Below are 26,979 nucleotides of genomic sequence, written 5' to 3'. Positions count from 1 at the left end.
GCTGGTAGGGATGGACTCTTTTTCTTCCCACTCCTGGGTCCTTGATTTTCCTGCTGAGTGAGGCACTCCACCTAGCAATTAGTTGGCATCACTCATCCTTGTGTTCTGCCCCCTGGTCTTCTGCTTTGCTGTTGAAATTTGTGTCCAGAACCCTTGTAACTGCAAGATACGCATCCCAGGGATCCTGTCTTGGTCCCACTGGGAGCAGAACCTAGCTTCCTTATTATGAAGGATGTCACCGATATGTTTGCTTTCACCTCAACCCATTTGTGGACCCCTTTGACTCCACTTCAGAGATGGAGCACTCTGGTGCTGCATACTTATGTGGATTTTCTAAGCTCACATGGGGGTTTGTGCAGCTGTTTTTTTTTTTCATGCATGTGGATTATTCATTTGCACAAATGACACCACTTTGTGCCATTCTACAGGCTCGCACATCAGCTGCAACATAACTGCTTTTATGCCACTTGTTTCTGGAGTTGGTAATTGACTACTTATTCTGCACATAGTGCTCTTGTCTTATGCTGCCTTGAATCGCTCACTCCACTTGCTTTACCTTGCATATGTGTATGTGCAGTGGCAACCAAGATTTGCCCCTTCAAGTATAACCAATGATTTGAGTGTATTTCAGTTGTGGCTTGTCTGTATATAGAATGAAATATACTCTATATACAGCACACTGAAGGGCTTATCTCTCAGATTCATTATGAGACTTTAATATGCTGTCAGTGTGAAGTTCACTCTGTTGAGTTTTAGCATACAAATTGAAATATTTGCCTGCAAAATTATTTGCACTTCTTTACACAAAAAAAGCTGTTTAAAAATAAACAAGCTACTCAGTGGTCTTTTCAGAGAAAATGTATGGTATTAAAGAATTCATGCTGCGGAAGAAGAGATTTCACTCCTGATGAAGACACTTCAGTCAGTAATAAGCTCTGATTTAAGTTGCAGGGAGGATTTTCTGAGAGCAAATAGAATGGCATACTTCAGGTGACAGAGCTGTGTACCGAGGCATACATCAGTCTATATGGGCAGAGAAAAGTTTTGCAACCTGGACTCCTGTCATATTTTGTGTGTGTGGTTCTCTGTCTCCCTCACATTCTCAGAATTGTTATCCATACCATAACCATGTGCCATTTGTCAGTCACTTTAATATCCTGAACTCTCATCATGCATTTCATGAGTTTATAGGTGAGTGGTTTTAAAAGGTTATTTGCATTGTCTGTTAGTCTCCCACACCCACTGAACATTATGTACTGCTTGTTTGATTTACAGTCTAGACCATTCTTTCTCGGATAAAAGTTCAATTTCTAATTCTGTACTCCTCTGCATTCTAAAGGTATTGTAATTATCCAAGAGTTCAACTTCTGTGTCCTCTACTGCTCTCAGAAATTGTTTCCTTACATTGTTCTGAGAGTGAGAGACAGAAAAAACATTTTGCCTGTGCTGTCTCTGAAGGAAAGGAGAAGCATTAATATACCCTTTATTAAACTTCCATTTTCTGTGTCGTTTGGAAAAGGCTGTAGCACCCTCAGGATAGCCAGCAGGAAAGAAAGGCAGACCGAGCTGCAGTTGAGTGATCTGCAGAAGGTCACTGGAAGGGGAGGGGAGAGCCAACTGCCTATTTAACCTCATTACCACCATCATAAAATACCATTTAGAAAAATCATACTGAAAATAATTCCTTTGAGAAAATATAGTAGGCACAACTTTTTGGAAACAGGCCCCAAAGCCTGATTTATTAATACTGAATGCTAATTTCTGATGAAGACTTAATGACAGATTAATTGCATGATGCTTTATATCATACCAGAGTTGCCAGGTTATCTCAAACCTCCACATGGCAAGGTAGTTATTCTCAGATTTACCTGGCAGACAGTATTTACCAAGTATTCTGTAGGCACATGCTGCCGGTACTGCAGGGAGTAATTATGGGCTAGATCACTGATTCTCAAGCAGAAGCTCTGAGGGGGAGGAAAACTTTGTGAAAGTCCCTTACAGGAGTTTCCTCTGAATTCTACCGCCACTGAGGCAGGGTTCAGCTCTATTGTAGCCATACTGCCAGGACTTCCCCCACTGGGATATGCAGGGGGATTGATCCCCCCTCCACTGTGGTGTTTATGCTCTGCAAAAGTAGGTGGGCTAGATCCTCAGTGAGTGCAAATTGTCAGAGACTCATTTGTTTCAAAAGAGCTGAGACAATTTATACCTGTTGAGGATCTGGCCTGGTGCCTTAAAGGCAAGTGTTCCTTCTTTTTACCGGACCGAGGAACTGCATCAACTTAAATACAGTGTTAAATATCAGGAGCCAGGCAAATAGGATTAGGGAGGATAAGAATTAACATGGAGTTTTCATCCTTCATTATGCATTTCCTTGCCTTTGGCTTCTTTTAAATATTTTATTCAAATATGTTGAAATTAGAATAAAATCAAGAAAGTATACCAGCTGTCCGCAAAATGAGGGTCATGTGAGAATTCTTAGTAAATACAATATTGGCACATGATATGTTGCTTCCTGGACACTGGGATAAAAGATATCAAAATCAGGGTGCCAGATAGCCTAAACATGCTGGAGATCTACCACTGCTTGTAGTTCTAGTGGGAATAAATGATACCAGAGAAAGATGATTTAATATAAATCAGTATAATCAAGAATTACTTCAGGAGCCTGGGAGAGAAGTAAAAACAAGCCAGGCCCAGATGATCTTCTTAGAGAACCCTCTGGTGCCAAGTACAGAGTGACAAAAAGAGAAAACTGACACTAGAGAGCAACTGACAGATGTGCAGATGGTGCAAAGATGAGGGTTATGGATTCACACAGCAGTGGAATGCATTTTGTGATGGGACGTGATTGTTGGGACTAGACAGTCTCCACTTAAGCAGATGGGGTGCTATCCTTCAGGATTCAAAACTGGCAGAGCATGTTAGGTTGTCTTAAAACTAAGTAGGAAGGAAGGAGGGGGAAATCTTTTGCTTAACTCAAATGATCAGGCATGTACTGCCCACACAGAAAATGAAACAGAGGATGGAGTTGTTCTGAAACAGCAAATGAAGAATAAGAACAGCAGTAAGGTACCAACGTGTGCAAGTTATTCACAAATATAAGAGGGATCTCGGGGAAAACAAGCCAGGCACACTAACAGTGTTAATAAATGATAAGGACGACTGTATAATCAATTAGGCATAACTAAAACAGTGAAATTATTTTCCTAACTAGAATGTCACCATGCAATCTGCATCAGGAGATAGAAAGGGAAGAAAAAGTATAATTATTATTTATTTGTAGAGATCATGGTATATTCAGCACTTTACAGAACCTATTTATAAACATTCCCTACCTTGAAGACCTTACCAGTCTGTGACACATGACCAGAAAGGGTTAAGCAGTTTGCAGGCTAATTGACCCAGATTCAACTTTTAGAGACATGTCAGAAAAGTATGTAAATGGTAATTAGGGCCATTCCATGTTAGATAGGCTAGAACTTTGAAATGCAAACCTGTATTGTTAGAAAATTAGAGGTGATACTAAGGCTATGTCTACACTACGCATCTTTTAGCAACACAGCTGTGCCGCTACAGCCGTGCTGCTAAAAGGTGTGCAGTGTAGCCATTCTTTGTTGGTGGGAGAGAGCTCTCCCACTGACAAAGCGTTGTTCATGCTGGTGCTTTTCGTCGGTAAAACTTTTGTCATTCGGGGTGTGTGTATGTTTTTTCACACCCCTGAATGACAAAACTTTTACCGACAAAAGTCCAGTGTAGACAAAGCCTAATTGTATGTGTTTATTTATATCTTGTTAGATGGTAGACAGGACCTGGCTATTACTATCTCTATTGATTCAGAGATCAAAAGGGAATATTAACATTTAGATGAATCTTGGGTAAAATAATGTCACTGTCTATATGTCTCTTTAAAGTCTGTGATAAAGTGCTAAATGGATAAATTACCTTATGTTAATACATGTAGTTAATTACCGGTGATGTTTGGGAAACAGAAGGTTACATCAAAAGCCTATTGTTCACCCAGGACTGTATGGTCAAGAGCTGCCAGAAAACTATACAAAAACTCTTGAGACCTGATCCTTTCATCTCAGATCTGCTTGCTACTTTATGCAGGAGAAGCTTGAGTTGTAAGACTGAGATCTCCAGTCCCAACTAGATCACCCTGCATATAAACACTGGCCTATCACCTAAGGACTAATTCTGAAAGAACTCTTTGCAACTACAAAGCTCACCATCTCTATTATGAAACTGATCTCAGAACTCCTGTCTGTATGTATACTGATCTTTTAATCAATACTATCTCTCTTTTCTTTTTAAATAAAATTTAGTTTAATTAATAAGAGTTGGCTGTAAGTGTGTATTTGGGTAAGATCTGGAATATTCATTAACCTGGGACGTAATGTGTCCGATCCTTTGGGATTGGTAGAACTTTCTTATATGATGAATAAGATTTTCAGTAATCTTCATCATACCTGGATGTCTGGGTGGAAGCCCAAGGCTGGGTTGCTAAAGGGAACTGTGTTTTGGCTTCTGGGTAACCAGTAAGGTATTACAGAAGCTGTTTTCTGCTGGCTGGGTAAATCTAAGTATTGGAATATCCCACAGCTTTGGGGATTGTCTGCCCCACTCTTTGCAGTTTGCCTTAATTGAGTGACCTCAGCATGGCTCCCCTGGGACCTGGGTCACACAGTCTAATGTCAGACAAGGTGCAATAAAGGAGAGCTACAGACAAAAAGGAGGATGGGTGGATGAGGTTTACAAATATAAGGTTGTGGTTAGTTAGGTGTTATGCATGTGTCCTATCACTCAATAAGTTCCACAATATGCATGTGACAAATGGAGGGTTTTGTCTGTACCACTTCTGAATTTTGGATAATGTTATGAAATTGTATCATGAAATTACTGTGTCATGGAAAGCTGCTGTATATGTGGCTCTCGCCATTGTTAGGAGGGTTGTGTCATGTCTCTGCCAGGCCAGAGCCAATAGTGAATAATCAGCATTCCATGATCATCTATTCAAAACAAAATACCGTGGGACAATAGGTTTGTTCTATCTGGGGAAGACACGTTCTCCTCTTTTCTGAAAGGAGGGTGGGGTGGGGCGTTTGGAAATAATGGAAAATTACCAAAGGCAGAACAAAGAAGCAGGTGATTCCAGTCTCAGTCTATAAAGGGCCTCACAGGTGGAAACTAGGGGAGAGTCATTTTGCACTGGATTCAGATGAGGGGGGCTGCTGCAGGGGCGGGGTAGGCAAGGGGGTAGTGGACCCTGCTTGCCTGCTGGAACCAAGATGATTCTCCCAAGGCCAAGAGCTCCCAAGAGAAGGGTGAGTTAGTGAGGGACATTGTGTTTAGGATGTTTTATTGTTTAGCATGATCTGTACTCTCCTACACTTTGTGTGATTAAACATAACGACCATAAAGTTGAAATATAGTACAAAGTGTACATGTGTGAATATGCTTCACAACTACCATGTGCCAAAGGGTGTTAACTGAAAACCAGAAGCTTTACCCCTGGTGAGAGCGGGGTATGTAAGTAGCCAGGGCTCTGCCCAGAGTGGGTAGGTGGTTTGACAGCAGGTCCCAGTACTTGGAAGGGGGTGCCAGATGGGTCTGCACCCAGAGCGTGCGGCTTGGGACCCTGAGGCTTGGGCAGCGGTTGAACTCCGTTCAGGCTCCAGGTGCTTAAAACAGTCCCTGGAAATCCAGAGGCTTGGATTCCCCTTACAGTAATCCCAGTGAGTGGCCAGCAATGGGCACTCACTAGGACCTGTGACAACATACAAAACACTTCCACCCCAATAATCCACTAGAATCCCCTTCCCGGGTAAAGTGCCCCTTAAAAAAAAAACCCATGTCACCATTAGGTTGGCCACTCACACATTCCTAGAATACTGGATATTCCTTCTGGGAATGACCTGGGTCCACCCTCCAGGTGTGACCTCACAAACACAGAGCATGTGAAGTCACGCCATGGGGGGGGGGGGGGAGTAACACCATTTTTAAGAGCAGGAGGAGGCAGAGTGGCATCCCCCATCCCCCCAAAATTACGTGTGTTTTTGTCCCAGTACCAGATGAGGACAAACCTTTAAAAAAGAGGACATATGGTCTAATACTGGATGAAGGACCTTCCTAGTTACCATCCTCTTTCATGAGCCCAGCACCCTCCCAACTCTGTCATAACTTTGCAGGCCAAATTCTCTACAGGAGTAAACCAGTGCAGTTCCACTAACGTCAATGGGGCTGTGCCAGTGTAGCTTATGTTTTACAAACACACCCAATCTTGATTTAAAAATTGCAGTTCTGCAATACAAGTGTCCCATGATGAAAAATCCACCACAGCCCTTGATAAGTTGTTCCATTGGTTAATTACCCTCATTATTAAACATTGCACCTTAAATTTGTCTAGCCTCAACTTCCACCCATTGGATCTGGTGACATCTTTGTCTGCTAGACTGAAGAGCCCGTTATAAAATATTTGTTCCCGAAGCAGGTACTTATAAACTGTGATCAAGTCACCCTTTAACCTTCTCTTTGTTTAACTGAATATAGTGATAGACTCAAGGAGCTCAATCTAAAGACTGCCTTCTATATGTTTTATGGCTATATGTATGTTTCTATAATTTTGTAGCAGTAAGCCAGACAGGAAGGACACTAGGGAAGATATTAGCTAGGCTCTCTAAGGTGAAGTAGAGTGACAGAAATAATAGTTTTAAAAATAACACTGTTTTCCTTATTCAAATAAAGATCCTTATTCAGTGTTAGAAGAAAATAACTGTTTCTGTGATGCTTTATCACAGTAATATGACAAACATGCAGGGGTTTAACTATTCAGATATTTGTTGGGTAATATAGCCAACCATACATCCTACTAGAGCAGGGTTTTTCAAACTTCATTGCATCATGACCCCCTTCTGACAACAAAAATTACTGCATGACCCTGGGCAGGGAGACCAAAGCCTGAGCCCCGCTGCCCCTGGCAGGGGAACCAAACCCAAAGTCTGAACCCTGCCACCCGGAGTGTGTGCGTGTGTGGGGGGCAAAGCCAAAGCTTGAGGGATTCAGCCCTGGGCAGGGGGGCTGTAACCTGAGACCCCTGCCCAGGGCTGAAGCCCTCGGGTTTCGGCTTCAGCCCTGGGTAGTGGAGCTCTGACTTTGGCTTCAGCCCTGGGCCCCAGCAAGTCTAATGCCAGCCCTGGTGACCCCATTAAAACAGGGTCCCGACCCACTTTGGGGTCCTGACCCACAGTTTGAGAACTGTTGTACTAGCGGGTCTTATGCTACACAAAAGGCAACTTTATAATCCCAAAAGTAGAGAGCAAAGCCACAAAAGAAACCTTCTATGATCCACTTCCTTCCTGATAGAGACCAACAGGTTACAAAGAATAGGGAAACTTGGAACCAGTGACTGTGAACTCCTTGCATTCAGTATAGTCAGAAATATGTTTACAAAATACAAGAGTATTAGATTTCAGGAAAGCAGACTTTGAAGAATTAAAGAACTGTTGAATATGGAGCAATGGGAAGAAGTATTGAAATCCATCTGTGTCAAAGGAGGCTGTGGGATACTATAAAATATCATAATTAGGCTCCATCCCCAAAGATATTATCTATGTTTGAGACAGGTAGATATGACAAACAGATGGGTGAAGCACAAGGTAACAATGAAATGGTGGTGATCACTCAGATAAGCAGCAGTCAGAGCTCACCAGCTGCCTAAACATTGTGTTTTGTAGACATCACAGCAGAGGTGGGTTTTAAGGAGAAGGGAACAAGTCAAGAAACAATGATATACTATAACAATCTGATCCCATTCCCAGAAACAGAGAATTCATCTCTGTTATCCCCCGAATGTTCTTTATGACCAAAATCTGGGAACCTTTTAAACATATATAGCAGGGGTCAACAACCTTTCAGAAGTGGTGTGCCAAGTCTTCATTTATTCACTGCAATTTAAGGTTTTGCATGCCAGTAATACATTTTACATTTACAGGGGCTGGCAGATGGAACAGATGGGCAGCGGGCTGAGAGGGACCTGTGGCTGGGACCCCAGGCCGGCAGCGGGCTAAGCCACTCAGCCTGCTGTCCCTGCCAGCGAGCCAGGGTCCTGGCCGCCGGCCCGGCTTAGCCCACTGCCAGGGTCCCTGGCCACCAGCCCCGCTCAACCCGCTGTCGGCCCGGGGTTCCATCCATCCAGGCCCGGGGTTCCATCCATCCAGGCCGGCAGTGGGCTGAGCGGGGCCGGCGGTGGGGACCTCAGGCCGGCAGCAGTGTGCCACTGTAAATCAGCTCGCGTGCCATAGGTTGCCGACCCCTGATATATAGACTCATTCAACCTATCCTTGTGAGTTTTATCTACTTCATTAGACCACCTTGCTTTTGACAGTTGAAGACTGATGCTTAAGAATTCTTATGTTTTTAACCTTACATTTTATTAATTATGGGGACACTGATCATATGTAGGTGTGTGTGCACATGCGTGTGTACGTATATGCCAATGGATGTGTAACAGTTGGTTGAAAAACCAAAATACACTAAAAGGTCACTCATGAACAGCTCTCAATTAACATCTGAGCTCACATGATTCTCACTGCAGGGGCCAGAGTCCATACATGGTTTTCATTTTAAGGCTTGTTTTCAAACTGGCAGAATTTTCTTTTCACCACTAATGCTGGGTTGTTGTTTTTTTAAAAACTTTCTCCATTCTTTCAACTTGCACCATGAAAATAGATCATTTTCACTTTTGTCCCTCCTCAGTATAATTTTCAGACTGCCCAGCAGTAGCAAAATTCTGCAATGTCTATGTTGCCAAGTGTGTTACAGGGCTAGCTGCACCTCTGTCTCCTTTCTGGTCCCTCTGAGTGCACTCCTTCAGGTGTCAGGTCGTGTGCTTTTACTTCTCCCAGCGTGAAATTTCACAATGCTCTCACTCTTAGACTGGGCCCTGTGCATCAGTTGTACTTACCCTGCAGGTCTGAATGCAGGCTTCTGTGGCTTTTCTTTTAGGGAGCCTGTGGCCAGTGGCATCCAGTGATCAGACAGCCTACTTAAAACAAACAAACAAACAAACCTTTATATTTTATCAGCAGGAGCAAAGGATTAGAGAAAAAAAATCTTTAAAGAACAAACCATCCACACACATCTGTCTTATCTAAAGCTTTACCATCCTTTGATGTTGCCCTGGGCAGGACTCGCTTCTTCAGATGTCCCTGACATGTTCCTGAAACTCCCTCTGGTTCTCTCTGAAAGACTCTTTTGAGAATGTTCCACTTTAAACGCGGCTATCGATCTTTGTTCTTCTGTGGTTTTTGGCCTTTTCTGTTCCTGGTCTAAACCAGTTTTGTAGATTGATGATTTTTTTTTCTGTCTCCAGCCAAAGCTAATAGTTCTGGCATTGTCTCTTAACAACCCTTATGTGTTTGCTGAGAGGTGACTTATCTTGAACCATTCTTTTCTTTCCCGCCTGTTTTTCTAAACAGGCTCATATTGAGCTAAACCAATATGTTCATATAGTAAACACACCAATAACAGGCCAACATAAGTATTCAGAAATTGTCACAGAACAGCTCCAATTCCATCACACCAACACTACAGACAAATATTTGTTTATTTCAAATAAACCATAATTATTGGAATTAAATAATTAAAAGAAACAATTCTATTGACTTAGATTTTTTTAAAACTATGCTTTTGTAAAAGCTAAGTTTTGATCTTAAATTGCCCTGGCAATGTCAGTTTAAGTTAGGAATTTATTTACTTCCATTTCCTTTTTTGACAGCTATCTTTTCAGAAAATGCAGTAAGAGCAAATAAATATCCATTCCACGAAGGCATGAACACTTACAGACTAAATGGTAATGATTTCTCGAGAGATGTTATAGTCTATTAGTAACTGCAGAAGCTTAAAATTAATACTGTTTACTTGACTGTAGTCTAATTTATACAGGCATAATTGAAGATACATATTATTTTCTAACACGTCTCCCTCATTGCAATAACAGTACTTAGTATGTTTCAGGCTTGATTCTCCTCTCATTTAAACTAGTGTAAATCATTATGCTATTATATGTTATAAAAATTGCATGGACTTCATTGGAGCTACAACATTTACATCAGTTGAGATTCTAGACCAATATATTTACATCCCATATTTAAATCAGAATTGAGGTATTATATGTGCATATTATATATGTATAATAGTTTGCATAACAGATAAGATAAATAATTACAAACCAAATTCCTTTTATTTTTTTCTCAGGCAAAATCCCCTGGAAGTTTTGCCCAAGTAAAAATAAAGTAAAGACCCTCAGGATTTGATTCTTCATGTATCATTATTATGGGCCAAATCCTGCTCATTTAAGTCACAGAAATAGCCCAGTTGAAGCCATTGGGACTACTGTATTTGGATGGACAATGCAAACATGATCTGGCCCTGGAGGTGAAAGATGGCGCTATATATGTAGATAATACATAAAGAGAGGTTTCTATTGGGACAAGATACCAGGGTGACTGGGTGCAGAAAAAGATAGATGGGTTAACTTGATAGTGGCTTTCTATGGCATAAAGTGTCAGTTCAGCTAAGGGTTCCCCTTTCTCCCTACACTCTAGTGAGTGCCAGCACAGCACGTCCATCTAGCTGGCAAGACATTGGAATTTTTATTTTTAATCAGTTGTATCTGGCCTCCTGCCAACAAGCCGTGCCTGAGGGCTTTCTGAGGATTCTCAGTGGAGAGCCTGTAATGTCATAGCCCAGATACGTTTTATGGGGAAAAGGGCTCCTAATGAGATCCACAGAAAGGGGAATCTTCCTCTAAGCAATTTGGAAGCGTATAAGGGTTTGGGATTTGCTGACGGAAACTCAGCACTGTGCTGGATGGAAATGTTACACTTGTCAGTTTTCATAAGTAACGCCCTGAAGGGAAGTTCCAGCTATCAGGCCTGCTCACAGGATAGTTTGTGCCCTATCTAATGAACTGAAAAAAATGGATTTGTTTCTGTATTTTAATTTGCAGTGTTGGCTGTAAAGTTAAATTATATTAATGGATTACTGTGTTTCTGAGAGCTGAAGTACTTTAGGTAATTAATCACCCTGGAGTTATACGCTGTGCACAGTGTGATGAGTGTAATATTTAGTATGTTGATGAGACCAGACAGAGTCTCACTTCTTGCCTGAATGAATATTGTGAGATGTTTAAGGAGAGAGACCTCACAATTTCCCTGTCTGTAAGCAATGTGTTAAGTAGTGAGTATATGTACGGCTACATTTGAGATAGCTGTGTATTAGAATTCCCAATGAAATACTGGAAATTTCATAGCTCAAAAAGTACAAGGCATAATATTGTCTCAAATGCAGAGCCGATTGTTTGACTGCACCTGTGGTTCATTCTTCAAAATGTTCAAGAGATCAAATAACCAAGTTTATTATCTAAAGACAAAGCAGTACAATATGAAAAGGACACCGGTATAGCCCCCCCTTCCGGGACGCAAGTTGTCGCAGCATGTTTGTTTTACGCAATAGGTGTGCTTCAAAGATACGCATTTCAGCCAGTAGCATTCATTGTATGATTTTACAAGTTAAAAAACTCTTTACACATCACTAAAATCCAACCCACCAGTTTGTACCAGTTCCTTAACTTGTTTTGTTCTGTACCTTGTCCTGTGTGCACAATTTACCATTGTTATGGCACCTCTCACCAACTGCAGCAATTGCTCCCAAGATGCACAAAAACATGTGTATGGTTAAATATAATATCTGCATATATGTAGAATTTAAGCCACTCAACAGTCCAGAAAAATGAATCACGGTGTCTTGCAAAGTCAGCGTGCCATGTCAATTACTACCGGTACTACAGAATCAACATCCAAGATGAAATATTCTCAAAGGAGCATTCTGTCATGAGACACCGTATGGGTCTGTCTTCCTCTTGCAGCACATAACCGAACTACATAACAGCTCGTTCTCCAAAGTACTGAAGAGATGTTGCTGGAATGGCAAGAGGAGAAGAACTGCTGGAGAAACTGGAAAGCAAAAGACAGTCCTAGGCCCTTTTCAAAATGGTCCCTGTCACACTATCTAGAGGGGCTCATGACTGAGTACCTGCCACTGAGCAGACTGTCAGAAAACAGAGCAGATACGCTTTCCTTGTTTTCTCTTTCACTAGGGTCCGTCTTCCCCTTTTCTATCTCGCCTTCTCCTAAGGGGGCAATGCCTCTTTATATGGACCTCCCCCTGGCACCATAAGCAATCTCTCTGCCTTGTCTTGGGGCCTCCCATTGTTCTTCTCTTGCTCATCCCCTTCCCCTGGGCTAGCCTTGACAACATAACTCATGTATGAGCATTCTCTCTGCAGATGTCCCTGTTGCCCACAGGCCCAACATGCTCATCCCTTCCCTGTTCTCTTCACAGGTCAGACTCTCTTGGGCTTTCTCTTCTTCCCATTCTCTGGGTGAGGCTTCTGTCCCCCATCCTGGCTGAGGGCACTCCCTCCTCAAGGGTCGCTGTTGCTCACAGGCGTAACACAGTCCTATTCCAGCAGACAGCCTCCTGGCCCTGGTACCTTGCTTCTTCTCTTGCTCTCTGCTGCTTCTATTGGCCTCTTCCTGCAGGAGCTTGAATATATACAGCTGCTGCTCAGCTATCTGTGCCAAATAGGCCTGTAGCATAAAGTCAGTCACTGAAGGTACAGTAAGCATTCATCTGTAGATACTTCAAATATAACAGAGCATGCTTCTCAGTGAGACTATTCATAGAGAGTAAAATTCAGTCCTCCTTAGAGAGCACCACAAGGCCTATGAACCACATAAAGTTCCACCAAAGGCCTCAGAGTAGGGTTTAAATAGAGTTTGACTGGTGCATAGGACTTGTGCTGGCTCTCTGCTCAGGGGATAAATTCCACACAGAAAGGAAGGGGGTTCGTAATCCAAATTAATTAGTGAATTTGTATAGAGAAAACTGTGTACTAGGAAGGGATCAGATTTTCAAAAGTGGTTAGGCACTTAAAGCCGCAGATAGGCGTCTAGTGGGATTTTGAAAAGCACCCAAGGAGGTTAGACACCTAAGATCCATTGATTTCAATGGGTGTTAGGCACCTAACTTGCTAAGACACTTTTGAAGGTTCCTTAGGTGCCTCCTTAGGCATCTTTGGGTGCCAAAACACCTTTGAAAATCTGGCTCACGGTGCTTAACAGAGAAGTGTGAAAACAAGCTTCCTGGCCTGAAAAGTACCTAGAGCGCTGCATAGGCACTGAGAAAAGAAAAGAAAAGGAAAGAAAAGCTTGCAACCTCAAGTGACAACGTACAGAAAAAGGATAACAGATGGGGCACAAGAGGATTATGACTGCTCAGAGTTCCGGTATGAAACTGCAGAAAAACCTGAGAGTCTCTGGATAAAGTTGAGAAGTGTGAGCAACAAGGCTAATGTCATGGTTGGAGTCTGCTATAGACCACCAGACCAGGGGGATGAGGTGGACGAGGCTTTCTTCTGGCAACTAGCAGAAGTTGCTAGATCACAGGCCCTGGTTCTCATGGGAGACTTTAATCACCCTGATATCTGCTGGGAGAGCAATACAGCGGTGCACAGACAATCCAGGAAGTTTTTGGAAAGTGTAGGGGACAATTTCCTGGTGCAAGTGCTGGAGGAACCAACTTGGGGCAGAGCTTTTCTTGACCTGCTGCTCACAAACAGGGAAGAATTAGTAGGGGAAGCAAAAGTGGATGGGAACCTGGGAGGCAGTAACCATGAGATGGTCGAGTTCAGGATCCTGACACAAGGAAGAAAGGAGAGCATCAGAATACGGACCCTGGACTTCAGAAAAGCAGACTTTGACTCCCTCAGGGAACAGATGGGCAGGATCCCCTGGGAGAATAACATGAAGGGCAAAGGGGTCCAGGAGAGCTGGCTGTATTTTAAAGAATCCTTATTGCGGTTGCAGGAACAAACCATCCCGATGTGTAGAAAGAATAGTAAATATGGCAGGCGACTTGCTTGGCTAAACAGTGAAATCCTTGCTGATCTTAAACGCAAAAAAGAAGCTTACAAGAAGTGGAAGATTGGACAAATGACCAGGGAGGAGTATAAAAATATTGCTCAGGCATGCAGGAGTGAAATCAGGAAGGCCAAATCACACTTGGAGTTGCAGCTAGCAAGAGATGTTAAGAGTAACAAGAAGGGTTTCTTCAGGTATGTTAGCAACAAGAAGAAAGTCAAGGAAAGTGTGGGCCCCTTACTGAATGAGGGAGGCAACCTAGTGACCGAGGATGTGGAAAAAGCCAATGTACTCAATGATTTTTTTGCCTCTGTCTTCACGAACAAGGTCAGCTCCCAGACTGCTGCACTGGGCAGCACAGTATGGGGAGAAGGTGACCAGCCCTCTGTGGAGAAAGAAGTGGTTCGGGACTATTTAGAAAAACTGGATGTGCACAAGTCCATGGGGCTGGATGCGCTGCATCCGAGGGTGCTAAAGGAGTTGGCGGATGAGATTGCAGAGCCATTAGCCATTATTTTTGAAAACTCATGGCTATTGGGGGAGGTCCCGGATGACTGGGAAAAGGCTAATGTAGTGCCCATCTTTAAAAAAGGGAAGAAGGAGGATCTGGGGAACTACAGGCCAGTCAGCCTCACCTCAGTCCTTGGAAAAATCATGGAGCAGGTCCTCAAGGAATCAATTATGAAACACTTAGAGGAGAGGAAAGTGATCAGGAACAGTCAGCATGGATTCACCAAGGGGAAGTCATGCCTGACCAACCTAATTGCCTTCTATGATGAGATAACTGGCTCTGTGGATGAGAGGAAAGCAGTGGATGTGTTATTCCTTGACTTTAGCAAAGCTTTTGGTATGGTCTCCCACAGTATTCTTGCTGCCAAGTTAAAGAAGTATGGGCTGAATGAATGGACTATAAGGTGGATAGAAAGCTGGCTAGATCGTCGGGCTCAACAGATAGTGATCAATGGCTCCATGTCTAGTTGGCAGCCGGTTTCAAGTGGAGTGCCCCAGGGTTCAGTCCTGGGACCGGTTTTGTTTAATATCTTTATTAATGATCTGGAGGATGGTGTGGACTGCACTCTCAGCAAGTTTGCAGATGACACTAAACTGAGAGGCGTGGTAGATACACTAGCGGGTAGGGATCGGATACAGAGGGATCTAGACAAATTAGAGGATTGGGCCAAAAAAAACCTGATGAGGTTCAACAAGGACAAGTGCAGAGTCCTGCACTTAGGACGGAAGAATCCCATGCACAGCTACAGACTAGAGACCGAATGTCTAGGTAGCAGTTCTGCAGAAAAGGACCTAGGGGTCACAGTGGACGAGAAGCTGGATATGAGTCAACAGTGTGCTCTTGTTGCCAAGAAAGCTAACAGTATTTTGGGCTGTATAAGTAGGGGTATTGCCAGCAGATCGAGGAACGTGATCATTCCCCTTTATTCGTCATTGGTAAGGCCTCATCTGGAGCTCTGTGTCCAGTTTTGGGCCCCACACTACAAGAAGGATGTGGAAAAATTGGAAAGAGTCCAGCAGAGGGCAACAAAAATGATTAGGGGTCTGGAGCACATGACTTATGAGGAGAGGCTGAGGGAACTGGGATTGTTTAGTCTCCAGAAGAGAAGAATGAGGGGGGATTTGATAGCTGCTTTCAACTACCTGGGGGGGGGGGGTTTTCCAAAGAGAATGGAGCTCAGCTGTTCTCAGTGGTGGCAGATGACAGAACAAGGAGCAATGGTCTCAAGTTGCAGTGCGGGAGGTCTAGGTTGGATATTAGGAAACACTATTTCACTAGGAGTGTGGTGAAGCACTGGAATGGGTTACCTAGGGAGGTGGTGGAATCTCCTTCCTTAGAGGTTTTTAAGGCCCGGCTTGACAAAGCCCTGGCTGGGATGATTTAGTTGGGAATTGGTCCTGCTTTGAGCAGGGGGTTGGACTAGATGACCTCCTGAGGTCCCTTCCAACCCTGATATTCTATGATTCTATGGTTCTATGGAAAAGCATGATTGTTCCAACAGACTGTAACGTGTCAGGCTGGATAACCCTGCTGACCTCTTTGCCTCAGCTACCTTAGGCTCTATGAAACAAAATCGTACTTGTATTTAATTAGTGCTATAGAAGGCTCTCAGATATGCAGTTATCTCAGTTCTCCTGGGGATGCAGTGAAGGTTCAAAAAGTGAGATTGCTAAACTCAATTCAGTTCCTGTATCAAACTTTAAACCTAGAGCTTCAGAGACGAAAGACCACTGCCCACCTGGACACCTTTTTCTTTACAAAATGGCTAACCTACTGCAAACAGTGCAAACCTGTTATCTGTAAGACCTGTGGTGTGGTAAGCATAGAATGTATTAGAATCACTGATCTAATTAATGTTATCCAAACTCCACTATACCCACCTAGCCAGATCCCCAGCTGGCATAGATCAGCATAGGTGATTAATGGAGTTGCACTGGTTACACCAACTGAGACTATGATCCAGTCAATTTAGACCCCCCACACTGCTATAGAAACTCATATAAACTATGTAAAGGGATTGTTTCACCCTCAGTGAATCACAACTGCTTCCAGGTGGCTGAGAGCATGTATTCAGCTATTTAAGAGCGGACAATAATTCTATACAAATGTGGAGTGTAGGACATAAAAAAGAACACAATACCCTTTGGCACTGCACAAAGCCTTTTTTTCTTTCCTTAACTTGCAGATACTCTGCAAGGAAGAACCTGCAATGGGAGAAAAACAGCATGTTGCCAATACCACCACTAGCTCTTCCTCTGGCTGTACCCGCCCCCTCACCTGCCAGACTGACATCCTGACCCTGGAGGCTTCCATTTGGGCCCTGGTCTTGAATGAGGAATGGGAATGTGGCCTACATGCTCCCATTGACAAAAGCCAGGTGGGGGAAACCACCATGTGAGAGGTGCCTGTTGTTGAAGTGTTTCAGGAAGCAGTTAAGAGAGCTGAAAGAGGAGGTGGCTCGTCTGCGTAGCATCTGGAAGCACAAGGACTTCATAACAGAATGAATATCAAAACATCTGGGATGCAGGATGCTAGCCAACTACAGATAACAACAGTGGCATCAGAGGAGGAAGGAGAATCAACTGCTTTAAGGGGAAGAAACTGGCTGTTGGCCACCTAGGTCCTCCGTCCTTTGCAGTCAAGAACTGATATACTCTACTGGCAATTGGAGGTGAAGAGCAGACCCCAATGGCTGAGAAGGAGGAGCCACCTGTCCCCAAGGCTGGGAGGATCATGACCACCACAGCCAAGAGGAGAAGGCATAGGGTGCTGGTGGTTGGGGTCTCCCTTGTGAGGGGGATGGAGGCATTAATCTGCTGACCTAACACAGTGTCCCAGAGGTATGCTGTCTGACCACAGCTTCCATCTAAGATGTTACAGAACGGTTGCCGAGGCTCATCCATCCTTTGACCACTACTCTCTGTTGCTCATCCATGTGGGCACTAATGATGGGTGGGTACAAATTGTGGGCACATGACCCTCAGCAGATCATCAGTGACTACAAGGCTCTGGGAGCAAGGATGAAAGAGTTGGGGGTGCAGGATGCGTTCTCGTACATCCTCCTACTTGAGGGTATCAGTCAGTGACATATACATCTTGGTGATGAATTCATGGCTGCACAGATGGTGATGATGGGAGGACTTCAGCTTCCCTGACCATGGGATGCTGTTCCAGGAAGGAGGACTGCTGTGAAGAGATGGGATCTACCTGACCAAGAAGGAGAAGAGCACCTTTGTGTACCGACTTACCAGCCTAGTGAGCAGGGCTTTTACTACCTACAAAGGAGGCACGTGACAAAAGTCCACAGGTAAGCATAAAAAAGGTGACCTTAACAGACAACTAAATATTGGGTGGGGACATGGAAAGTTATAATAGGGTCATAGGAGCAATTAGTGAGGGGAATCGGCTCAGCAGACTTGGTGGGATAAATCTCATGACTGGTATAGAGGAGTATAGCTTGTTCAGGAAGGACAGGCAGGGAGAAAAGGGAGGAGGTGTTGCATTATACGTCAAGAATATATACACTTGTTCTGAGGTCCAGAAGGAGGTGAGAGGCATACCAGTAGAAAGTCTCTGGGTAAAGATAAAAGGGAGGGAGGAGGGAAATAGCAGAAATGTCATAGTGAGGGAGGGTCTACTACAGACTGCCAAACCAGGGAGAGGAGGTGGATGAGGCATTTCTAGAACAAATAACAGAAATATCTAAACCACAAAACTTGGTAGTAATGTGGGACTTTAACTATCCAGTCATCTGATGGACTTTCTTGGAATGTATTGGATACAACACTTTGTTTCAGAAAATAGAGGAAGTAAGCAGGGGGACAGCCATTTTAGACTTGATTCGGATGAACAGGGAGGAGTTGGTTGCAAAATCTGAAGGTGGAAGGCAATTTGAGTGAAAGGGATCATGAAATGATAGATTTCCTGATTCTAAGGAAAGGAAGCAGAATAAGGAAAATGGACTTTAAAAAAGCAGACTTTAACAAACTCAGGGAACTGATAGGCAGTGGCATGCTGTCTATGTAAGCAAAGAATGCACTGCATATCGTGTGTGCCATACCAGCTGTGTGCACCATATGTGAAAGGTCTTGCCACATGGAGGATGCCATTTTGGACTGCTTAAGGCATGCCTTACTAAAACTGTCATGGCACTCTACTGCTGATAGGTAAGATCCCATGGGAAGAAAATCTAAAGGATAAAGGAGTTCAGGAGAGCAGGCATTTTATAAAGGAGACAATATGGAAGGCACAACTGCAAACTATCCCACTGAGAAGGAAAGATAGGACAACTAGTTAGCGGCCAAAATGGCTCCATCAGGAGTTCTTTAATGATCTGAAAATCAAAAAGGAATCCTACAAAAAGTGGAAACATGGATGAATTGTTAAGGAGGAGTACAAATGAATAGCACAAGCATGCCAGGACAAAATCAGAAAGGTTAAGGCACAAAATGAGTTATACCTAGCAAGGGGAAAAAAGGCAATAAGAAGATGTTCTTCAAATACATTAGGAGCAAGCAAAAGATGAAGGAAAATATTGGTCCTTTACTTAGCAGGAAAGGAGAGCAAATAACTGATGACATGACGAAGGCTCAGGTGTTTAATGCCTATTTTGCTTCAGTCTTCCTTAAAAGAGTTAATTGTGACTGAATGCTTAACATAATTAATGTTAACAAGGAGGAAGGAACACAAGCCAAAATAGGGAAAGAACAGGTTAAAGAATATTTAGATAAGTTAGATGAATTCAAGTCAGCAGGGCCTGATGGAAATTCACCGTAGGGTACTTAAAGAACTAGCTGAAGCAATCTTGGAACCATTTTCAATTATCTTCAAGAACTCATGGAGGACGGGTGAGGTCCCAGAGAACGGGAGAAGACCAAACATAGTACTTGTCTTTAAAAAGGGGGGAAAGAGAACCTGGGGAGTTATAAATTAGTCAACCTAACTTCATTACCTGGAAAGATAATGGAATAAATTACTAAACAATCAATCTGCAAGCACCTAGAGGATGATAAGGAATAGCCTAGCACGGATTTGTCAAGAACAAATCATGCCAGATCAACCTAATTTCCTTCTTTGACAGGGTTATTGGTCTAGTGGATAGGGTGGAAGTAGTAGACATGATATATCTTGATTTCAGTAAGGCTTTTGACACAATCCCAGATGAAAGTCTCATAAGAAAACAAGAGAAATATGGTCTAGATTAAATTATTATAAGATGAATGCACAATTGATTGAAACCCATACTCAAAGAGTAGTTATCAATGGTTTGCTGTCAAACTGGGAGGACATATCTAGTGGGGTTCCACAGGGTCAATCCTGGGTCTGGTTGTATTCAATATTTTCATTAATGACTTGGATAATGGAGTGGAGAGTATGCTTATAAAATGTGTTGATGACACTAAAATGAGAAGGGTTGCAAGGACAGTATTAGAATTCAAAATGACTTTGACAAATTGGAGAATTGGTCTGAAATCAACAAGCTGAAATTCAGTATAGACAAGTGCAAAGCACTACATAAAAAGGAAAAATCAAATGCACAACTTCAAAATGGGGAATAACTAGCTAGGTGGGAGTACTGCTGAAAAGAACCGGAGGTTAGAATGGATCACATATAATATAAGTCAACAATGTGATGCAGTTGCAAATAAGACTAATATTATTCTGTGGTGTACTAACAGGAATGTCTTATGTAACATATGGGAGGTAATTGTCCCACTTACTCGGCATTGGTGAGGCCTCAGCTGGAGTACTGTGTCCGATTCTGGGTGTCACATTTTAGGAAAGATATGGATAAATTGGAGAGAGACCAGAGGAAAGCAACAAAAACGATGAAAGGTTTAGAAAATCTGACTTATGAGAAAAGGTTAAAAAAACTGGACATGTTTAATCTTGAGAAAAGGAGGCTGAGGGGGGCTTAATAACAGTCTTCAAATACATTGAGGGCTGCTATGAAGAGAACAGTGCTCAATTGTTCTCCATGTCCACTGAAGGTAGGACAAGAAGTAATGAGCTTAATCTACAGCAAGGGAGATTTAGATTAGATATTAGGAAAAACTTTCTAACTATAAGGGTACTTAAATTGTGGAATAGGCTTTCAAAGGAGGTTGTAGAATCCCCATCGCTGGAAGTTTTTAAGAACATGTTGGATAAACACCAGGCAGGGATGGTCTATGTTTACTTGGCCCTGCTTCAGTGCAGAAGGCTGGACTGGATTACCTCTCCAGGGCTCTTCCAGCCCGGCATTTCTATGATTCTATATAGCAGGGGTCGGCAACCTTTCAGAAGTGGTGTGCCAAGTCTTCATCTATTCACTCTAATTTAAGGTTTTGCGTGCCAGTGATACATTTTAACGTTTTTAGAAGGTCTCTTTCTCTAAGTCTCTAATATATAACTAAACTATTGTTGTATGTAAAGTAAATAAGGTTTTTAAAATGTTTAAGAAGCTTAATTTAAAATTAAATTAAAATGCAGAGCCCCCCGGACCGGTGACCAGGACCTGGCAGTGTGAGTGCCACTGAAAATCAGCTTGCTTGCCACCGCCGTACTTATTCTCTGCAGAACGGGAACCAGGTGGGTAAGCAAAAGTGATCTAAATGGCAACACAAATCACCTATTCATATGGCTAGAATCCAGCTGAACAAATATTTGAAGGGCTGAAAAAGCATTATTATTATTACTCATTCTGGATCAGTGCCCACAGGGCTAGGGCCCACAGGAAACTGTACAGAGTTTCCTTAAAATTAATATTTCTCTAACTAGAGATGAATCAATAAATTTGGGGGCAACTTCCACATGTGGATCTCTGTAGGATTATAACCTATAGGAAACGGAATAGTGAAGAGGAATACTAAAGGAATTCAGTACCTTCTGCCTCTGGATTACTGCTTCAGACTCAGCTCTGGCCAGGAGATGACCAAAAGTCATTACTATTTGCTGGCTGTTTGGTGATCTATGTGAAATTAGTTGGTGTCTCAGTCTGTGTTCCAGAGAGCTGGTCTCTATATTTAAAAAAGCACTAGTTGGCACTGTCAGTAGCGATGACAAAGGCTGAGTGGTCATGGAGACCAAACAACTATACTGCTAATGGGATGAAGCATAAGGGCATGTGGGTATATAAAGGACTACGGTTACCAGGTCAGCAACTTTCACCCACACTAAATCCACTTAAAAAAAAGTTGAATACAATCTCCCTAAATTATAAGTATAGCCTACAGACAGTGTCTGATAATGATTTGGTTAATTAAAGATTGGATTCCCTGAAAGCAACTCTTATATCAATCAAGCTAAAAATGCAAGAATATGGAGAAGGGGTTGCCAGAGAGAGAGAGAGAGAGAGAGAGAGAAGTGTTTCCCGACAGGAGTTGACAATGGAGGGACATTATGTGCTTATTATAGAGATAATTAATGACAATAAAAATCTGCAAAATAACCCAGAACTTATAGACAAAATTGAATTTAAGAACAGGAGGGTAATCAGAGGTTCAGTATTCCTAATAATTTCACCAGGCACAATCATTTTAATAAAGAAATAAATATTTTAAAAATTGCCTGGGGCCCCGCCCCCAGTAATTTATCAGATTTGCTACATTTTTTCCTCCACTAGATTACATGCCAGGCAGGACAATGGACAGCCACATGGCCACCAACATATCACTTGCATATGCATTGCCTGCAATATCCCTTTGTTCTAATCAAAAGAAGACAAAGCAGGGATGTTAAATCATGCACTCTGTACTCTCACAGTCATAGAATCATAGAATATCAGGGTTGGAAGGGACCCCAGGAGGTCATCTAGTCCAACCCCCTGCTCAAAGCAGGACCAATCCCCAACTAAATCATCCCAGCCAGGGCTTTGACAAGCCTGACCTTAAAAACCTCTGAAGAAGGAGATTCCACCACTTCCCTAGATAACCCATTCCAGTGCTTCACTAACCTCCTAGTGAAAAAGTTTTTCCTAATATCCAACCTAAACCTCCCCAACTGCAACTTGAGACCATTACTCCTTGTTCTGTCATCTGGTACCACTGAGAACAGTCTAGATCCATCCTCTTTGGAACCCCCTTTCAGGTAGTTGAAAGCAGCTATCAAATCATTCAAAGTCATTCCAGGGGCCCAGATCCTTGCCTGATTTGTCTTAGCAGTGGTGTGTGGAACAGCCTTAAAGCTGGCTTAGCCAGCTCCTGGAGGATTTCCTCTGCATAAGGGTGTCCTTGGGTGTTGTGGAGACACTATAGTAGCTCTTAAACCTTCCCATCCCCCACAGTTGTTGGCATGGGGGAGTGGCTAAGGGGATGATGATGGTGCAGGGGCATCCCGGTGAACCCTAGGCTAGTCCTAGTAACTGCTAGCAGCATGTACAAAATCTGCTCTAATTCATGCCCAGTGTAGAGTTGCCCTACAACTGCAAAATGCAAAAGGCACCTTTGTATCATCTACCCCTGCAGCTGTGCTGAGATCTGCTCATTTGTAGCTGAGGATCTGGCCCAGTGTTTCATCTCAGACTTTGGAGTGATTCATAGTATTTATTTTGGCCCTCATTACCCAGTAATATCTGGGCATTTCTCATATACTAATCCTTCAAGGGAGCTGAGGGCGTTCAGCGTGAAGAGAAATGAGCTCTTGGAACAGTTCAGAATTCTGGGGCTACTTCCCTGCTGGCACCCAAAGTTATGTTTTGCCTCCATTACTCATTAATCTGGCCACCTTACAATAAAGGCTTTGGTGGATGTTACAAATTCATCTGAAATTCCTCCAGCTGTATTGAGTTAGTCATGGGGATGCATATTTTGCTCCTTTTAAAAAAGTCACACTGCTGAAGCTGACTCTAATACAGCCAGCATCTCCCTTCCCCCTTGTTTGCATGTCTTTATAAGAATGTTTGTGTGATGATTTGTTAATCACTTCGCTGATTGTTTTACACAGCCAGCAGTATTCATAATTTGGAAATAATTGCACTGGATGAGTGGACAGCTTGTGGACCTGGTAATGTGTATGAGACTTTCACTGCAACATTACCAATGAAAATCTGTCCCAGCCTGATGATGAACAGAAAGGGTTACTATTGGTGGAGGAAGAAGGCACTATGACTCAGAAATACACCTCTAAGTCACAATTTCTACACTTACAGTATTTCTCCTTCTCCTGGTGTGGTAGAAACCTATGGCAGGGTACACTGCTGGTGGCCAGTGAGTAGAGGCTCTACTCTATTCCCTGCCTCCTCCCTTCTCCCTGCTCCATGTAGGGAGTAAACAGGCACGTGACACCTGCCTTCTTTTGCCTTCCCAGAGCCAAGATCTTGGTAACCCACACAATGGCATAAGGCGAATTCTTACCTCCTTGTGCAGGCATGTAGTTCAAGTCACAATCTAGTCTGGAAAGCAAACAGAATACCATTACCCGGAAAAATAAATATCCCTGTGGTGGTTTCAGTGCTATTTGCAAGATTATAATCACAAAGACATTCAGTTGCACAATACATGATATGAAATCTTAAATTGAAAGTTCAAGATAAGTTCTATGGTTTAATTCCATGTGAAGATAAACCAAAATAAAATTAGCATCCTCCATTCCAAAAATCTCTTCCTCTTCTGGAATCTTCCTATACTTAAAAATGACCACTCAGCCCAATTAAACCCAAGCCTCATTGCTTACAAGAGAGAAAAGCATTCAAATTAAGAGTTCAAATTTTCTGAAAATATCATTTTGTACCTAACCAAGACTTCATTGAGACCTAGAAAACGTGAGGAAGTCTGATATCTGTGACCTGGCTTATCCCTGATCGGTGACAATTTCTTATTCCTAGTAGACCATAGGTGCCAGGGTTGGAGCACCCAACAGGGAAAAAATCATAGAATATCAGGGTTGAAAGGGACTTCATGAGGTCATCTAGTCCAACCCCCTCCTCAAAGCAGGACCAATCCCCAGACAGATTTTTATGCCAATTCCCTAAATGGCCCCCTTGTGGGCTGAACTCACAACCCTGGGCTTAGCAGGCTGATGCTCAAACCACTGAGCTATCCCTCCCCCCTGAACACCCACTGGCAGCTCCCCTATTAGCTTTCCTCCACCTCCCCAGTGCCTCCTGCCTGCCAGCATGCCCCATGGATCAGCGCCTCTCCCTTCCTCCCAGCACCTCCTGCCCACTGCTAACAGCTGTTTTGCGGTGAGCAGGAGGGTGGGAGGGAGGAGCAAAGACACGGCATGTTCAGGGGAAGGGATGGAACTGGATGGGAAGAGATGGGGCGGGGGTGGGGCGGGAGGGGGCGGGGCGGGGCCCAGGGAAGGGGTGGAGTGGGGGTGGGGCCTGTGGCAGAGCTGGGGGTCAAGCACCTCCCGGAACTTTGGAAAGTCGGTGCCTGTGCAGTAGACAGTAATTCACAGGTCACCAGACTGTCAGTGGCATTGTTGTAGTAGAAGTTTTCATATTTGGCAGGCTCCACGTAAAAAACAATGTGGTGCCACTCATTATCACAGGATCTAATCCAAGCAGCCAATGAAGCAAATAATATCTTCCTGTATTGCTCATTCAAAAATATTAATCAGTCTAAGATGTTTCATAGCCTGTATGCCAGTATTATCCAACTCATCAATTCTTGAGATACTTTTCAATTTCTCATTCATTCCAAGAATCCCTATGTGTTCCAGAGTTGGGCTAGAGTTCTCCAGACCTGCTATATAACCTCCATCTGTTACATCAAAACAATTGAAATATTGCTGTCAGTCTTTCAAAACCATAAAAGGACAACATAAGAACAGCCATGGATTAGACCCATGGTCCATCAGTCCAGTATTTTATCTCTGTCCATGGCCAGCAACAGATGATGGTGAGGAAGTTGCATGAAACCCAACAGCAGGATAAGAGAGAACCTGTCCCCCACGAAAGTCCCATCCAAATTCCTAATAGTTAGCAACTTATTGGGTGAGATTTTATATACTTTTCAAAATTTTATTTAGCATCAACTATTATAACTTTGGAGAACCTTGTTGTTCATGTAAATGTCCGATCCTTCCTTGAATCCTGCTAAGTTTTTGGCCTCAGTGACATTCCATGGTAACGAGTTCCATAGTTTAACTAAAATTATTTGAAAATGTATTATTGTTGTGTTTCTTTCCATCTAGTATGTAACAGCACTTGGTAGCACCTGTTAGACTCTAGCTAAGGGTGCAAAAAAGCTTCCATTATAGCCCCTCCCCTTACATTATTCTGAAAATATTTCAAAACATTCCCCTTTTTGGGTTGAGATTTTCCATTTTTGGTGGCTGCCAGAAGGTGACTATTTCTAAACAATTTGAGTAAAACCTCTTCCGCCATATATGAGTTTAGCAAGGGTGAAATAAGTAAGTAAATTATATTGAAAAAGGACTAATAAGCTGACATTTGAAACTTGCCTGCATCATCGGGTAATATCTGAAAATTGAATCATGTGCAGTAGAATATTTCCATCAAGTGTGCACCAGAGCCAGAGTTTGTAAACCTGGCTCCCACAGTTAACTTCTAAATAAAAGTGACTTTCAGAAGCGCAGTGCACCAACAAATTCAATTGAAGTCAATGGAAGTGGCAGGTGACCACCACTTTTGAAAATCAGGTCACAACTTCAGAATCTTAATGTGGAGCTTAACTTTAGGCAGCCAAGTTTGAAACTGTTGCACTTAGCATTTGTGCATAGTTGGTCAGGTGCACACTTGTTTCAGAGAACTTACCAGCTCTGTGGGCCAAACCAGTGAACTTGGGGGTTGTGCAAGGTGGACAGTTGTGGAGAAAGGAACTCAGAAGCACTGCATGTAAGTCTGTAAGGTGCACAAGTGGAATACGCAAAGATCAAAGAATTTAGGAGTTTGGTAGCAAAGGCAATGGAGCTTGTAAACTGTGCAAGGTGATTACACCACTACCTCAATATAACACCACCCGATATAACACGAATTTGGATATAACACGGTAAAGCAGTGCTCCAGTGGATCAAAGCAAGTTCAATATAACACGGTTTCACCTATAATGAGGTAAGATTTTTTGGCTCCCGAGGACAGCGTTATATCGAGGTAGAGGTGTACTTCCAGATTTTCTTTTCCCTGCCTTCCTGTTTCTCCTAAGGGACAACAAGGACTTTAATGCTGCGTAAAGGTACAATATAAAGGTTCCAAGATCAAGAAAAACACAAGTATGGTTACTCTAGTAACATTAACATCAGCTACATTGTATTTATTTTTGATTCCCTGTTCCCTTGTTAAATGTAAATATTTGTTATTACTATATACTATGACATATACAGGATGTAAAATGGAGAGGTGTTAACATTTTGGAAGTAGCATTAACATTTGTGATGAGGAGAGATTAATAAGACTGGGACTTTTCAGTTTGGAAAAGAGACGACCAAGAGAGGATATGGTAGAGGTCTACAAAATCATGACTGGTGTTGAGAAAGTGACTAAGGAAGAGTTGTTTACTCCTTCACATAATACAAGAACCAGGAGCCAGCCAATGAAAT

General features: G+C 42.8%; 1 protein-coding gene across 2 annotated transcripts in view; it reads right to left on the bottom strand.

Annotated features, from left to right (window-relative positions):
- Positions 1 to 24,743, bottom strand: part of KCNV2 (potassium voltage-gated channel modifier subfamily V member 2) — a 43,739-nt gene extending 18,996 nt beyond the window's left edge. The window contains exons 1-2 of one of the 2 annotated variants that reach the window (XM_054031245.1): positions 23,829 to 24,743; positions 8,966 to 9,046 (exon numbers count right to left, since the gene is read on the bottom strand). The gene's annotated coding sequence lies outside the window, so the exon portion shown is untranslated. Of the gene's footprint in view, positions 1 to 8,965; positions 9,047 to 9,678; positions 11,983 to 23,828 lie in introns of those variants that run through there. The other variant, XR_008445277.1, reaches the window with a different exon arrangement.
- Between the last annotated feature and the right edge of the window lie 2,236 nt (positions 24,744 to 26,979).

Source organism: Malaclemys terrapin, chromosome 6 (genome assembly GCF_027887155.1).
Source record: "Malaclemys terrapin pileata isolate rMalTer1 chromosome 6, rMalTer1.hap1, whole genome shotgun sequence".
NCBI classification, from domain to species: Eukaryota; Metazoa; Chordata; order Testudines; family Emydidae; genus Malaclemys; species Malaclemys terrapin.
Note: the sequence above shows the minus strand (reverse complement) of the source record. Positions and strands in the feature narration are given on the sequence as shown.